Below are 16,195 nucleotides of genomic sequence, written 5' to 3'. Positions count from 1 at the left end.
AGTTTGATAATTAAAGATACTTATCGGCTAAGTTAATTTTAGTTTATACTTACATCTCAACTTAAAATTAATTTAGCTAAGATTTTTAATCGGTTTTGACCATTATTTGTCCAGCCAGTAAAATTTTATAGAAATTGCCCAGCCTATTAGTGTTATTAAACGGTTCGATTGAGCCGATTTTTTAAAACGGCTGAATCAATATTTAAGCCAGAAAAATATTGCCTTTGTCTCGAAATTTCGCTAATATATATCCAAATCTTAGTCCCATCTATAAGCAAAATCTCTAGGCTTTTGTAATATTTTTGTGGATAAAATATTGAGTTGGCCGTTTTAACCTATAATAATAAAAATTTATGAATAAAAAACATAAATTTTTCTAGTATACGCTTTAAAATATTTGTTAATTTTCGGGTCCGATAAAATATTTAAAAATCAACTTAAATTTTTCTATCAGTAAATTAGCTAATATTGCCAGCCCCAGCCAGTTTGACTTCCATTGAACAAATAAGCCGATAATAATTTGCCAGAGAAATGATGAATATAACTATATTAAAAAATATTAGTATCCTATTTAAATAAAATTTTGATTTAGAAATTAAAATTTTTGGACGTGAACAAAATTTGCCTTTACGAGTCGAGCATAAAAATATTTAATGCCGGCTTGAATGAATACAAATTCCATCTCTAAATACCAATCTCTAATTAAAAAAAATAATATTTTAAGGTTAATTTTACATTGCCAAATTGAATTGCAAATATATGTTGATTATAATAACTTTTTCATAATTCATTAAAATTTCGATTTTCCATCTTTGAAGTATTTTGGATTCTAGGACTAAATGTCCTATTATGAATATATTTTAATAAACTGTTCGCAGAATTTTGACCGGCTACTAATCTATCAGCTTACATTATTAGGGAGTTTGAGTTCCAAACCTTATCAAATTTGGTGTTGATAAAATATCCCTGACTCCTCAGTTATAATTATCATTCAAATAAATTCAGATGCTTCATATTAAATAATTGTGAAATAGAATAATATTAAAATTTTGGTTTTTTTACTAAAATAAGACAATATTAAAACTTTAGAGATAATTAATAAATGTCTCAACAATATTTGCTTCAAAGATTTTTTCGCATTACTTCTCTTCTGGCATAACACCAAATATAAATGGATTATTTTGTTTGTGATATATTTCTTTTTATTCTATTTTTTTTATATTTATTAATGTAAAACCAATACAAAAAATTTAACTATCGCCATCATTAGGGGGATTTTTATTGTTTATTAAGATTTTAATAATAAATTTTTTAACATAATTATCTAACATTATACCACAGTATCAATATTATAAACAAATAAAATAGTAATTTATTTGAATAGATTATTTTCAAAATTATAAAAGAAATTATATTTCATTTATCTAATATATACAATGATTCAAATACTAATTTATTATATATTACCTTTAAATATTTTCGCAAATTTAAACTACTTGTCTCATTTGAGGATAAAATCTTCTGACAAATCTTGCATCGAAATCGATATCTAGTACAAATTTTTTTTATTCAGATTAAAATAATTTCTGGAAAAGGAAAATCCATATTATCATCATTTTTTAAATTTTTATTCGATATGATTTGTAGCTATCATCAACATCAAACTCAAATTTTAGAAAATTATGGTGTAAACTAGATTTAAATGCATATTTTTAAATTTCAAAATTAAATTAAATAATAAGATTATTATTTTAGATTTAATTATAAAATTAATTATATAAAATTGAAAGTAACGAGCTATCGCTATTTTTTTTTAAAGTAGTGTGCTAAAGCTACCTCTATTTACACATTGTTTACTGGATGTAAACAATAAAATAAAAATTACGACGATTTTTAATAGGGTCTGACCTATTATGATTTCAATGAATTTAGATTATATTATTGCCTTTTTTGATCTAATTTTTTTGATCAGCCCGTAAAATAATTTTGTATAAATTTTCAAGTCCAGTCCATAATAAAAAAAATTTATGAATTAAAAAAACGTGAATTTTATTAAGCATATTTGCTAACTTCCTCATTCGACCAAATATTTTAGTTGTCCGACCCCAAAATTCTAGTGGGCCGGACGCCAACCTCTGATATTAAATAGAAAATGTTCCAGCCTAAAAAAAATTAAGAAACATAAATGAACTCTTGGCAAAAACAGCTTAAATTTAATTATTTTAGAAATATCTTTAAAAACATTAAACATTATCCTAGTGGATTTTATTTTTATAACGTTTTCAAATTTTTTCAATTTTTATTTTAAAATTTTTTTAATATGATAAAATTATCGTCTTTTATACATCGGGTTAAGAAAATATGAGATACATCTGTATTGTCCATGTGAATGAATAAAATTATGGTCATTCCCATCTCTAATGCCATTCTCTAATAAAAAACACTAATTTTAAGGTTAATTTTACGTCCTCCAGTTGAAATTGCAAGAAGATGTTTATTATAATATTTTACGACTTTTTCATTTAATTCTTAATTATACATTTTGTGAATTCTAAGGGTTAAATGTCCTATGTAAAATTTTGTCAATGAGGTTCTATCTTTAGACATTTTAATCGGTTACTAATCTATCTACTGAAATTATTATTCTAAGAGTTTTATTCCAATCCTCAGATTCTCTTCCCTTTTTAATAAAAGTTTATATATAATATCTCCTAATTCTTTGCACGAGGAAAAATAAAATTCTATAAATAATTTCCAAAATAAAATGGTTAAAAAATATTATTTTTGTAATATTTTAACACAGGTTATTTTAACTATATAACACAAAATTGCAACTTTAATTTGATTTTATTTAATACAAACGTGAAAAATTAATAATCTATTACATCTTTGATCTCTCTTTTTAGACATTTACAATATTTCAATTTTACAAATAAAATTTGCTTACTAAAAAATTTTTCAAATATATAATAAATTTACATTTTGTAAATGATGAAAATATCAATTTACATTTTACAAGTAAAGGCATAATCAATTTAAATTTTACAAGCAATGACAATCTCCCGTTAACAATTCTTCTTTTTTCTCGTCTTTTGTCTATTATTCGCAGCTTTTAATGCTTTATAGCCCCATAATGTCTTCCTATCCATGACGACTTGATGTACTGATAACTAATGATTCTAGACTTCTTCATTTCTTCTACGACCGTTTGCCTTTACTTAGACATCGATTCTATTGTTCTTTATCCTACCTATTGATTTTAGTCTTTTGTCTTATGTCTAAATCTTTTTATCAATATCTACCTATGTATCAACTCTAGTAATTCCCTAATTATTTTTGTCTCTTAATTAAGCCTTAAAAAAATATATCCCAAATTGAACTCTTAATCAATATCTAAAATCCTTATAATTCTGAATTTGTAAAGTTCTTTTTACGATAATGTAACATATTTCGTTTGTCAAAAAAAAAACCAAAATCATTTTCCTTTTTACAAATGTTTTTCCAAAACATCGTTTTTTTTATAAAAATATTTCTTCAAATCCATTCTTTTTATTTTTTATACTTCTTTTTTACCTATTTTTTACCTATTTTTTTATTGACTATACTTTATTATCTTTTTTAAACTTCAAATTCTTCTTTTATTAGATTGTTATACTATTTTAAACCAATCTTACAACTTTTGTAAATCATTTTACCTTAATTAGAACTCAAAACCAATCTTTTCTTTTACTCTTCAGAAATCTTTAATATCTCAATATCATCCTCATTCAAAAAATTAACTATTTCTTCATTCTGCTTAAATTTTTTATCCACAAGCTGGTAATAGGCTATTCTCTATATTTACTTCTAAGTCTTATATTAATTAATAATTACTTCTTCTATATTTAACTAATATAAACGATTGATCTTATACTCTATTTCTTTGTTTGCTAAAAAAAATCTATCTTTTCCATTTTTCTCTTAATCTTTAGTATCAATTTCAGCGTTAAACAAAATAAAAATTTTCTTCATTCTTGCTTGAATAAATTGTCTACAATTCTATAATATTTGATTCTCTTAGTTTCTATTTTCTTTTATCTATAACTTTATTTAAACAATTCAAAATCATCTATCTCTTCTTTTTTTATTTCAATTTTTTCGCTTGTCTTTCTATTTGCAATTCTTAAATGAATGTTGCATAATTGACCTCAAATCTTATTAATGATCCAAAATAAAATTCCGATCTCTAATTGAGCTCAATTACGGCATAAATTTTCTAATGAAAGCCGTTTCTCTTCCTGAAGATTTTAATTAATCAACAATCTAATATTTTACTAAATATTATTAACTTAAATAAAAGTTAAAAGTATTCTTTAATAAGAATTTAATTTCAACAATATCTGTTATAACAATAATTGTATGTTCATCTTAGTTTCTAATCTTAATCCCTGAATATTCTCAATTATAGTATCTTTTAACCAAATTTTTAAATAATTTAATTGCACTTATGTTATTTTCCCCTTTTGATCTAACATGTTTCTTTAGTGATCTCTATAATAACTTGTAATAATTCTAAAATCTAAGACATGCAATCTCAATTAAATTCCTTTGGTTTCTGAGCTTACCAAAAACTTCTCTGTAATTTCATGAATTATTACTTTTAAACAAATAACACAAGCTTCTTTATATCTTATTTGTTATGAATGCTGACCATCAGTTTTTGTTTCTATATCTGATTAAAATCTCTGGTGTTCGATTTCACAGTCTATCTAGAACTATCTCTTGCTTAACTTCTAACATAGGTAACTTATCACTATACCTTATTTCTCAATCTCTATTAATGATATCTTGGGTCGTTTCAAACATATTCTACCAATTATAGATGGATTCCTTAATTCTATCCAACCTAGAAATGTATCTTCAAGGTTGTAATCCATAAAATTATTTCCTTATTAATATCTATCAATTTCATCACATAGACCAATAGTTTTAACATTACCATCTATTTGATTAGGTTTTATTCTTCTAGCTATAAAATCTTTTACTGGCCAATTTTATTAAAATCTTTTACACTTATCAAATTGATCGAATAAAAAACTAATTTCATTTATTTTTATCCTTGGACTTTTAATATTTAATAACTTCTCTAATTCAACTTTATGTATCACCTTAATCTTCAATAATCCTTATTTCTTTAACAATAACTTTATCTTCATATTCTTCTTGTTGATTCTCATTATTCATACAAATTCAGATATACAAAATTTAAATTTATTATTATTACAATTAACTTCTCTTAGTCATTTGTTATAATTATCTTGCACTTAGTCCACACCTTGAACATTTTATCATATTAATTCTACAACTCATTGCCACATGCTCGTCTCGGCCACATTTCACGCTTTTTAAATTTTTAGTCATCTCACATTAGCGTGATATATAGCCTGATTGACCACTTGTGAATACTATCTCTTTAATAAACATATTATTCCTTATATTTTCTTCTCATTTAACCATTTTTCTCGTCTTCTCTTTTCTCTCTATTTTTATATAACCTGTTTCTTCCTATACTTAATCCGATACTAAAACTTAAACCATGCAAAACCAATTTTTAACTAAAAAAAACTTATATCAATATGTGTTAAATACATTTTTCTTATAAAGTTCTTAATAAATATCGAATTATAATGATCTTATTTCTAAAATAATATACCAAATTAACTAATACTAACAATATTATCACTCTATTCATAAATATTTTTATTTTTTCTTAACGTTTTCCTTTATAATTTATTCGAATTAGACTGAAAGAATATGAAGGACATGGTTACCAAAAAGAATCTTTATTTCCTTTATTGACCCCACTATAATGACACAGGTTGTCTAAAAATCTAAAGGATTTTAACTTTATTAATTTAATATGTCAGTCAGGACAATTACAAAATTAAACTTTAATTTTATTTTATTTAATACAAACGTGAAAAGTTATTAATTTATAGATATCTCTATTTTTAAACATTTACAATATATACTAATTTTAACAAATAAAATTTGCATACTAAAAAATGCTTTAATTAATTACATAATAAAATTACATTTTATAAATAGAGACAATATCAATTTACATAATGACGATTATGACAAATTTTATTCATTTCCGGATAAATCTAATTAAATATATTAATATTATTTATAAATTAAGAAATTCCCTAAAATTCAATACTCTTCTTCTAACGCCGAAATCTTGATGAAACTCACAATTTCAAAAATAAATGTATATGATTGGAACTATTCTAATGAAATATTGTCATTAAAAATAATAATATAGGGTAGGTTTAAAGGACCAAGTCTAAGACCGATTTTAAAATATGTAGATCGGTTTTTTCAGAGTACTGTAAAGCCTCCATAAAGCAACCACATAATGGCCGTTAGGTCTTGGACAATATAGAGAAAATTTTGTCAATATTTTATTATTGAGAAATTATTAAAACCATTGTGATTTCATTACGACTCATTATTTAAATTTTATTTTTAGTTAAAAAAGTGATTACAAAGCATTCGTTCAATTAAATGCTATTAAATTTATTTTTAGTACTAAGCTATTGGTATAACCCGAAGTAATCAAGTCAAGAGGGCATATTTTACATGCAGAGAAGGAACAATTTGGGTCAAATTCGTGGAATTAAAACTTGAATGATACTCTTAATTAATATGTAAATTATTTCTAAAATAACTATTGTTGTTTTGAGTTAAGTGTTTCTACATATGACTAGTTTCGTTTTGGTGAGAATCATCAGATATATGTTGAACTTGAGTTTGAACACGGGACAGTCACTTTTACAGTCGCCTGTGCTTACCATTGTTCCACTCTCTACATGATTAAAATTGAATTTCTTGACTATATCAAAGGAATTAAATTGTAAATATTGTAATTAATTTTCATTAATCATTATCACCACCTGATTTTACCGGAAATGTATAGCATGTATAGAGTCTACCTGCAATAAATTTCTGACAATTTTAGTGTAATCTTTAGGAATGCCCAAATACCGATTACTATGAACAGATCAAATGTTTTATCAGTTTTCGGTTATGGCTTCTAACTTTTACTATATAAATAATAAAATTGATTAACTAAAAATATATTAGCATTAATTAAAAATTATATTGAAAGAAAATTATTTTTAAAAAAAATAATCAACATTCGAATAAAAAACCTAAAAGTATTATTTATAAAATAAATAATATAGTATAATAATATAATATATGGATAATAAAAGTATAAGAAAGAAATGAAAAACCTTCTTGAGGTTTGATGGTGATTAATCAAAATTTATATCCAATTTAAAAGGCTAAAAAATTTGAGATTTAAATATATCAATGGAGAAATAATTTTGGATACCACACTGTAATAAACAGTGTGGTATAGTTACTATAATCAGAGTTACCTGGTACGAAAAATAAGAGTTACCGACGTTACTCATAAAAATGTAACGATGACATTTGACGTTACTTTGCAAAAATAGTAACGTCGTTACGATCACGTTAGTTGTTACATTGATATATTTAAATGTGTTTTCCTTCTATCATCAATCAATATATTTTACACAAATCCCGAAATTCACATAATATTATTGAATAAAATTTTTTAATATATTATGGATGCTATAAATATACCGATAAAAAAAATTAATGGTGACTGTTTTTCAAAGTTTTTAAGATCGTTAATTTCCCAGCACCGCTTTTACTGTATTGGACGTTGAATGCTTGTTGAGGATATCAGTGTGTATTATATTTTATAAACAGTTATTAATATATGAAAATTATTTAGGTTTTTTTTCTAAATATTTTTCTTTTCTCTATAAGAATTTAAATATATCATCATCCGAGAATCATCAGATATATTCTTATAAAAAAATATATATTTTTTTGAGATCGCATTTTTAATATAATTGAAGAACTTCCAAAGAACAATAAAAATAGAGTTTGGAAAAAATTGTTAAATTTTTTTAGGCAAATTTTTTTAAGAACAGCGATTCTTGAACAAATTGTATTCTACAAATGCTAGTATCTTTTTAAAATCTTTTATAATTTTTGTGCAGAAAAATACTTTCAAGACGAAATAAGAAGATTTTTTTAAAATTTTTATTCAAAAATATTTTGAAGATCTTTTTCAAACATTGAATGAAAATAACCACCAAAAGAAAAAACGAATGAGATATCCGTTTTATTTTCGATTATTTACTTATATAATTTTATTAAGCTAAAATAAAATAGAAATGATTAAAATATAATACCTAGTTATAACTATCCTGATAATCGTTGATCACTAATAACAAGTAACCTAATCGCTTTTGATCACTAATAGCAAACAACTCTGTATATATTATGATATGCTAAATCGAATAGATCCAACTCTTTTTGCAAATGTAAATTAAGTCCATTATAAACTATTAATATATAAAATTAATAATCTATTAATGCTTCTAAGGAAAATGTAACTCTGTTTAAATGTAACCCTTTAACAAGGAAGCTGTAATAGGTTACTTTAGAAATTTTTTAATTGACTGAACAATTGGAAGCATTGATTATAAAACTATCCTATATTTCTTGCTTTTTTAATGCTTTAACCTGTGTAGTAGCCAGTATAAAGAAAATTATTATTAAAATGTTTTAGCCTTTACAATTAAAAAACGACAGAAAGTTTATTATGAAAATTTCAATGTGTTCTAATTGTATATTATTTTAATCCGTTCAGTCAGCCTAAAGAAAAGAGTTAGTAAAATATAAATAATTGCCAAAGTTGGCATTATACCAGAAAGGAAAATATAGAAGAACTAGATATCTGATTTGCCTCAGTATGTAGTGTTTGGCTAGTACCTATATATTCTTCAATCAATTTAGAAAACCACAAAAAAGGAATTGGAATAGAAACAAAATCTATGATGTGATGCTTTGAGCATGAAGTGAGCCAAGCTTTTGAAGATAAGAATTCTGAAATTTATATCAAGTAGTGTTTTATTAGTACCTTATTGTTTTATCCTGTTGCAGATGGTTTAAAGGGGAAAAAAAGTATTGGTAAAATAAATTAATTCTTCAATCAATTTCGCCAGCCACAAAAAAAAGCAAATTACAAGTAAAATAAAAACTCAAGGAAGCCAAACTTATGGATGCATTAATTTTGAAATTTATATCAATAATTAGTGGGTATTATTTAATTTTAGTACTTCAATCCGTTTGGTTGATAGTGTAAAGAAAAACGCTATTTAAATACATTACGTTCTTTTTCCCCCATTAGAAATATTTTTGAATCTTATGATTCTGCTATCTTTATAGATAATATTTTTTCTTTTCGGTTTATTTGATTATGAAATAAAATAGTTGTATCTCATTATATCTTGAATCGAGTTCAATTTTCAAAAAATTATTCTAAAGCATTGACCAATATGAATGCCTAAATATGGTATCAGGTCAATTCAGCGAAACTTTTATCATGAAACACTTTTTCGCGAAACATTTATACAAAAGACAATATCGCGATCCCATGATCACGAGCTTATTTCCGCGAAACCTTATACGCAAATACATTTTAGCAAAACTTTTATCCCGAACTTTTTATAGCAAATTTTCTGTCACGAATGTATCGAAGTCATTATAGCGAGCACATTACAGTTAAACAATAAATATATTATGAATGCATTTATTTTAATAAAAATATACCCGATTTGGGTCTATTTTTTAAAAATCCGATTAAGATTTTAGCTAAATAATATTATGTAAGCCTCGAGATTTGGCAAATAGAGGCCCAAATCTTGTTGCCATCTATGAGCAGAATTTCCAAGCTTACGTAATATTATTTTGGCTAAAACTTTAATCGGGCCATTTTTATAAATTGACCCGAATCCAGCTTTATAAAAACACTAAATATCATATTCAATATTAAAGATATATGTTTTAAAAAAGCTTTTAGATATTGATCATCCTCATGATTCATAGTGATGGAGATGATTAACAAAACATGTCGAGATATTACATATAAAATTTATCCCCCTCCCCTCTCCTCCAGATTTACTCTAAAAATATAGATAATAATGTAAACACATTCTTTTATTAGCTTTCGATACCCATTTGGAAATATTATCTTATAAATACTTTACCCTTTCCGCCCTCCCAACCTGGCTCAGATTTGAAACAAAGTGACTATAACTATGAATGATAATTTTTAAATAAGCTTTCATTTAATACTCTTAAGGAGATTTATTTATAAGTAGGTTTTTACACCCTATTTTTATTCGCTTTCATTTGATGTTTGGGATATTTGTAAAAGAAATTTAAATCTCTCTAAACCTTGACACGAGGGCTTAGATAGAGTCATGGGTAATTTTAATAGTAATCACATTTTATTGGCTTCCATTTTATACCCATGTCTAGATTTCTCTTTAAATGTTTACCCCCATTCATCATGACATAAACCAAAAGATATAGAGTAATAATTCATTTTAAAAATTCATGATTATGCCCTTAAAAATAAAAAAGATAGTAAAAATTTCTGAGCGATATATTATATTTTCTAAGAAATTCAATTCTGAGAAAAAATAAATTTTAGGAAATTTTAATAATTTATAAGTAGTTTAAATTCTGAAAAAAAATAATGCATGTTGAAGCACTAACCTACATGTATTGTAATGGACTAACGAAAAAGGTATAGAAAGAATTTGGGACGACTGTATTGAATAAATATAGAAGATTGAAGGTTAAGAATATAGTATCAATTGTGGAATATGGAATCCGTGAGGATTAGGAATATCTCAATTTTAAGTAAATTACTTAGAGCAAATCTAATTTTACAATATGTAGTATATATTAAATAAAGTTATTTATTTTCCAAAAAGATAAAAAAAAGGTAAAACTTAATCATAATCATCTTGGTATATATACAAAATTAACATCAATTTAATATTATATAAAAATCATTGTATATTCAAACATCAATTTAATATAAAATAAATATAATATAATATAACGTTTCTAGCCTTAAGTCTTCTACAATAAATAATCCATTAATAAAATTGTTACTTATATTTAACATGCATCATATTGTAATTAAACATTACATATATTACATATTGGCTTAAGTATTACATATTGTCTTAAATTTCAGAATTAGTGCTTGCCAAAGTTTGACAAACTTTTTTTTGGCTACGTCTTAATATTAGATTCAGATTCCTATCAAATTCTTTGAAAATATAACTAATATGTAATTTAATTTCGAATCGCCATTCAAAATTCGATAAAAACAGTCTAATGATGTTATCGTTTCTATTTAGCCCATAACTCTGTTTTTGGTTAGTGATTGACAAAACTGATTGATGAATTTATAAATAAATACTCATCAGATAATAAATATTGGCGTAATCCAGATATCAATTTTGCTAGTAAGAATCAAGGTTTAACAGATGAACTCAATGATTAATATATTGACTGAGCCCACTATCGCGATTCTTAATAAGATTACGAGGAAAAGCAGAGGATAGGATGACAAATTTTTTCCATTCATTAATAAATTTTATAAGCCAAAGTTCATTAATCATTATATAAATTTATTAAGGAAAAAAATTAAAACTCTATCATGAATAGAGATGTAAATTTCCCTGGGAAATTGGTTCAGGGCAAATTTCCCTGGAAAAATTGGGTAAAAAAGGGAAAATTGAAGAAAAAAGGTAACGGGAAATGGAAAATTAAAAAATAACCACAAACACTCTGAACCTTTCAATTTTTTTATTGAATAACTTTATTAAATTTGGAGAACTAAGGGAAAATGAAATAATTAAACAATAAACAAAATACACTATAAACATTTTGAATAACTTTATTAATTACAAGTAGCATGTATTATAAATTACATTTAACATTCATGGGATGCTAATGAAATAGCATCAACATCTTCATGGGATGTAATTGAAATAATATAATTATCACTTGATATTGATAAATCTGAACTCTTTTGATGATATACCGAACATGATATATTTGTGTGATCCTTTAAATGTATCTTATGCCTGATTTATAATAATCTTTCGACTCCATCATTCTTTTTTATATTTCTCGTTTTTGAATAAATTTTTCATATGCTGACCAGACTCTTTCTGACGGAGCACTTGAGGGTGATATCGAAAGACATCTTAAAATGGGGTATATTTATAATAAGTTGCATGTATTGTCTTAGGACAAATTCCTAATACTCCAGTAAATTCTAAGAAGGGATTTTAAAGAGTGAAGAAGGAAGGGTTATTTTTATCTTTTAAATGTAATAAGATTAGGTTATAGTTATTCCTAAGAGAATTATTATCCGTTCCATCATATGAGTGGTTTGGTATGGATTGAGCTCTCCCATAAGCCAGTTCCTTTTTAGAAACCTTGTTTTGAACGATATTCTGCTAAATTACCCATAATTTTTCAATATCACAATTAATTTGTTCTGAAATAATATTTATTAAATTTAAAGCTACTGTTAATTTTACCCCATAATATCTATAATCCAGAAGATTTATTGTATAATGATATTCTCGGCAACAAAATTTCTTTCGTTTATTAATATGCATCTCAACACTTTTTAATCATTTTCATTAAAAATAAAAGTTCATGAATTGAGTTTATCTTAATATCCCAAAATATTTCTGGTACGTCAGATTATACCCCTGTATCCGATTCTACAATTATAATTTTATCATAAATAAATTCCAAAGTCAATACAGACTCTAATATATCCCAGTATCCTTCTTTGTCAAATATAATACGCCTTCTTTATTTGTAGACTTGAAATTGCAATTTCTTGCAAAACTTCCATATTTACAACATTTAGCATAGATGGAATTTTTAAGGAAGATTATATCCTTTAAATATTTGCCTTTCTTTAAAAGTTGCTAATAAAATACCATTAAATTTTATATATATAATTATTTGTTTAAAACGTATTTGGCATTCATAAATCTTTAATAAGCAGATTCAAGCCATGTGCGGCACATCTAAAGCATTCAATTAAAGACTCACGAGGAAAATAAAAATTATTTTAAAATTTATGATATGATAAAATTAAATTAAATTACAAATCATAATTTTTGAAATAAAATATTTTATTTTATAAAATATAAATCATAATTTTCGCAATAAAAGATTATATTTATATTAAGGGAAAATTAGGGAAATTTCGCAGGCAAATATGAAATTTCCTTGGAATTTTCCCGATATTTTCCTATCTTTACATCTCTAATCATGAATCAATCATTTTAAAAAAATATTATTCAATTAATATGATCATAAAAATTAATGTTTTAAATAAAATAGTCCCTAACAGCAAATATCGCGATATTGTCGATATAATAGCTTCCGAAATATAATAAGCAAAATAGTTTTCGCAATATTGTCTTCGCGATTTGGGGTTGGTGATAATGACTTCGCTATAAAACTTTCTCGAGATAAAAGTTTCGCTGTAATGAATTACTTTAAAGGTTTCGTGAAAAGGGTTTCATTATTAAAAATTCACAAATTGTCTTCGCAGAACAGTATTCGCTAATATGGATTCTCGATAAAGTTTCAGTTATTTGACCCCTAAATTGTTTATATTTTAGTTTATCTTCAATCCGTTTGGTAAACAGTATAAATGTAAAAATTATTAGAAATATAGGAGAATTACTAGAATATATACCGAGATTAAAAATAGAACAATGAATATAAAAACAAACGATATATCTAAGAGAAATTACTATCATCATAATATTAAAACTTTTGTCATATCCCAAAATATGAGACTCCATGTCCCTCGTTCTAACTTTGATATTTTTATAATTTAGAAGAGGTGGTACAAAAAATTAGTCAAATAGACTTTTTATTTAGGTTATGGATCACAGACCTTTAAAATATATCTTAGGTGATAAAACCTAAATAAAATAACAAATAACCGTTTAATACGGTGGGCGACGAAGCTATTAAATTACGACTATGAGATAATTCATAGACCTTATAATCAAAACAAATATGTCGACGCTCTGTCCCGTTTGGAGGTAGAGAGGGAAAAAAACTAATGAAGTTACAAAAAAAATCGAAGATAAAATTAGAGAATTAAAAATTAATTTAATAGAAGATTTATCTTTCACTCGCAATAAAGTCGTAAGTGAAACGAGCAATGATATCAATCTGAAAGAGATTATAAAATTAATTAAAAGTCGGTATATAGATAATATAAATAATTATTCGGAGATTTTAAAAAAATTTAATTTTCGAAGAAGTATTATTATTTTATAATAGGATTTTTATCCCTGATAATCTAAAGAAGGTTTAGAATGTTATTCATCAAGGATATCCTATGATAGTGGGAATGAAATTATTATGCAGATACTATATCTTTTGGGAAATTTGATCGTGATGTTGATTTTATTAAATGCTGCAAAAGTTGCCAGGAAGAAGGACCGAAGGCCAGAGAGGTGCCGTTATGCAATTAAATCATTCCTACCCAACCTTGGGAACGAATACACATAAATTTGACAGACCCCTTATGGAAAAATATTGGCTAATTTGCGTAGGCGCCTTCACCAAATGGGTTGAAGTTGCATTTACACATAAATTCGGCAAGTGTAATAATAATCTGCGTAATTATTTCTATAGATTTGGGTTATCTTATTATATTGTTTCAGATAACGGTACTTAGTTTATTGGATCTGAATTCCGTTTCTTTTAAAAAACAACATAAAACATTTTAGATCGGTCCCTTATAGCCCCAAATCGAATGGTTTGGCTGAGCGCTATATACGTACGATAAAGACGCGTTTCTTAGATGGAAGCAGATGTGGGACTCAGGACCAATTAGATTTAGCGAATGTTTTAATGATTCACCGAAATTCTAAATGCGACCGGTAAATCCCCTGCCGAAATGATGCTTGGAAGGCTGCTCAGGATAACGTTAGATCAGTGGAAACTATCAACGAGAAAAAGGACTGAAACGCATTATGGAAGCAAAAATATAATATAGATAGGAACGTTGATTCCCGTTAATTTGACGAGAAACAAAAGGTTTGGGTAGAAAATGAAAGGCTCTGGGATTGCATGAACGGACAGAGGTTCAACGGAAAAGTGGGATATTGTATAATGTTGAGCCTGAGGATATTGTAAAAAATAAATATGCAGACTAACTTAGCGATTCTCATGTACAAGCTAAGGAAATACACACAACAATGAAAGATTTGGACAATGCAGAACATAATGGAAATATAACTCTTAAAAAATCGAAACCTCCACTACGTTATCATGGCTAATTCAATTTGTAGTGAAAAGAACTGTAATTTATTAACTTTAAATAAATTGTATTTTGTTTGAGAAATACAATTCATGATAATGATTGATTATCGTAAATGTAATTTCGTTCGATGATGATAAAAATAAATTATTGTAAGTTAAATTAACTTTTGATCTTTCATTAGGTTAATTTTACGTTGCCCAATTTTGCAAACATGTTTATAATATCTTCCCTGGCTCTTTCATAATCCATTAAAATTTTGACTTTTTATCTATGAACTATATTTTGGATTCTGGGACTAAATATCCTACCTATGAATATATTTTGTCCATAAGATTCTGTCGGCAGAATTTTGGCCGGCTACTAATCTATCAGCTTGCATTATTATTCTGGGAGTTCCCAAGACCTAGATCCGGCCATTAAAGTGATAGTTACCATTAAAATCAATATATTTTCATTCAAATTTCATTAACGCGAAAAAGTTAGCCAATTTTGGGAATAGCATTTTGGGACGCGCCCCGATCTGGGAAATATAGGTTTGAATTTCTCTAATTTTAATATCGCTAACACCCTAGTTAATTTGAGTTTAAATAAATTTTGCAGTAAACTTTAATTGATAATATAAAAAGAAAAACAGAACATAATTAGCTTACATGGTTTAAATTAAGTATATATATATTTTTAATTAAACCAATGAACGCAATATTATGCAATTGATCCTTTTTTTAATACGTTCAAATCTAACAGCTGCTCGTGGAAAATATAAGTATAAATAAATTTATATTAAACAATCAAGCAAAGCTTAATTAATAAGTAATTACATGTTATGTGTTTGGAAATTTTTTTGTTTTATATTATAAGAAAAGTTTAAATGTTTTTAATTCATCTTAAGCGAAAATATTTTTATTAAAATTTCCTTTCTTATAT

Source organism: Gordionus sp. m RMFG-2023, chromosome 1, assembly GCF_954871325.1.
Source record: "Gordionus sp. m RMFG-2023 chromosome 1, tfGorSpeb1-WG-v2, whole genome shotgun sequence".
Lineage (NCBI taxonomy): Eukaryota > Metazoa > Nematomorpha > Gordioida > Chordodea > Parachordodidae > Gordionus > Gordionus sp. m RMFG-2023.
This window is presented reverse-complemented; position numbering follows the sequence as displayed.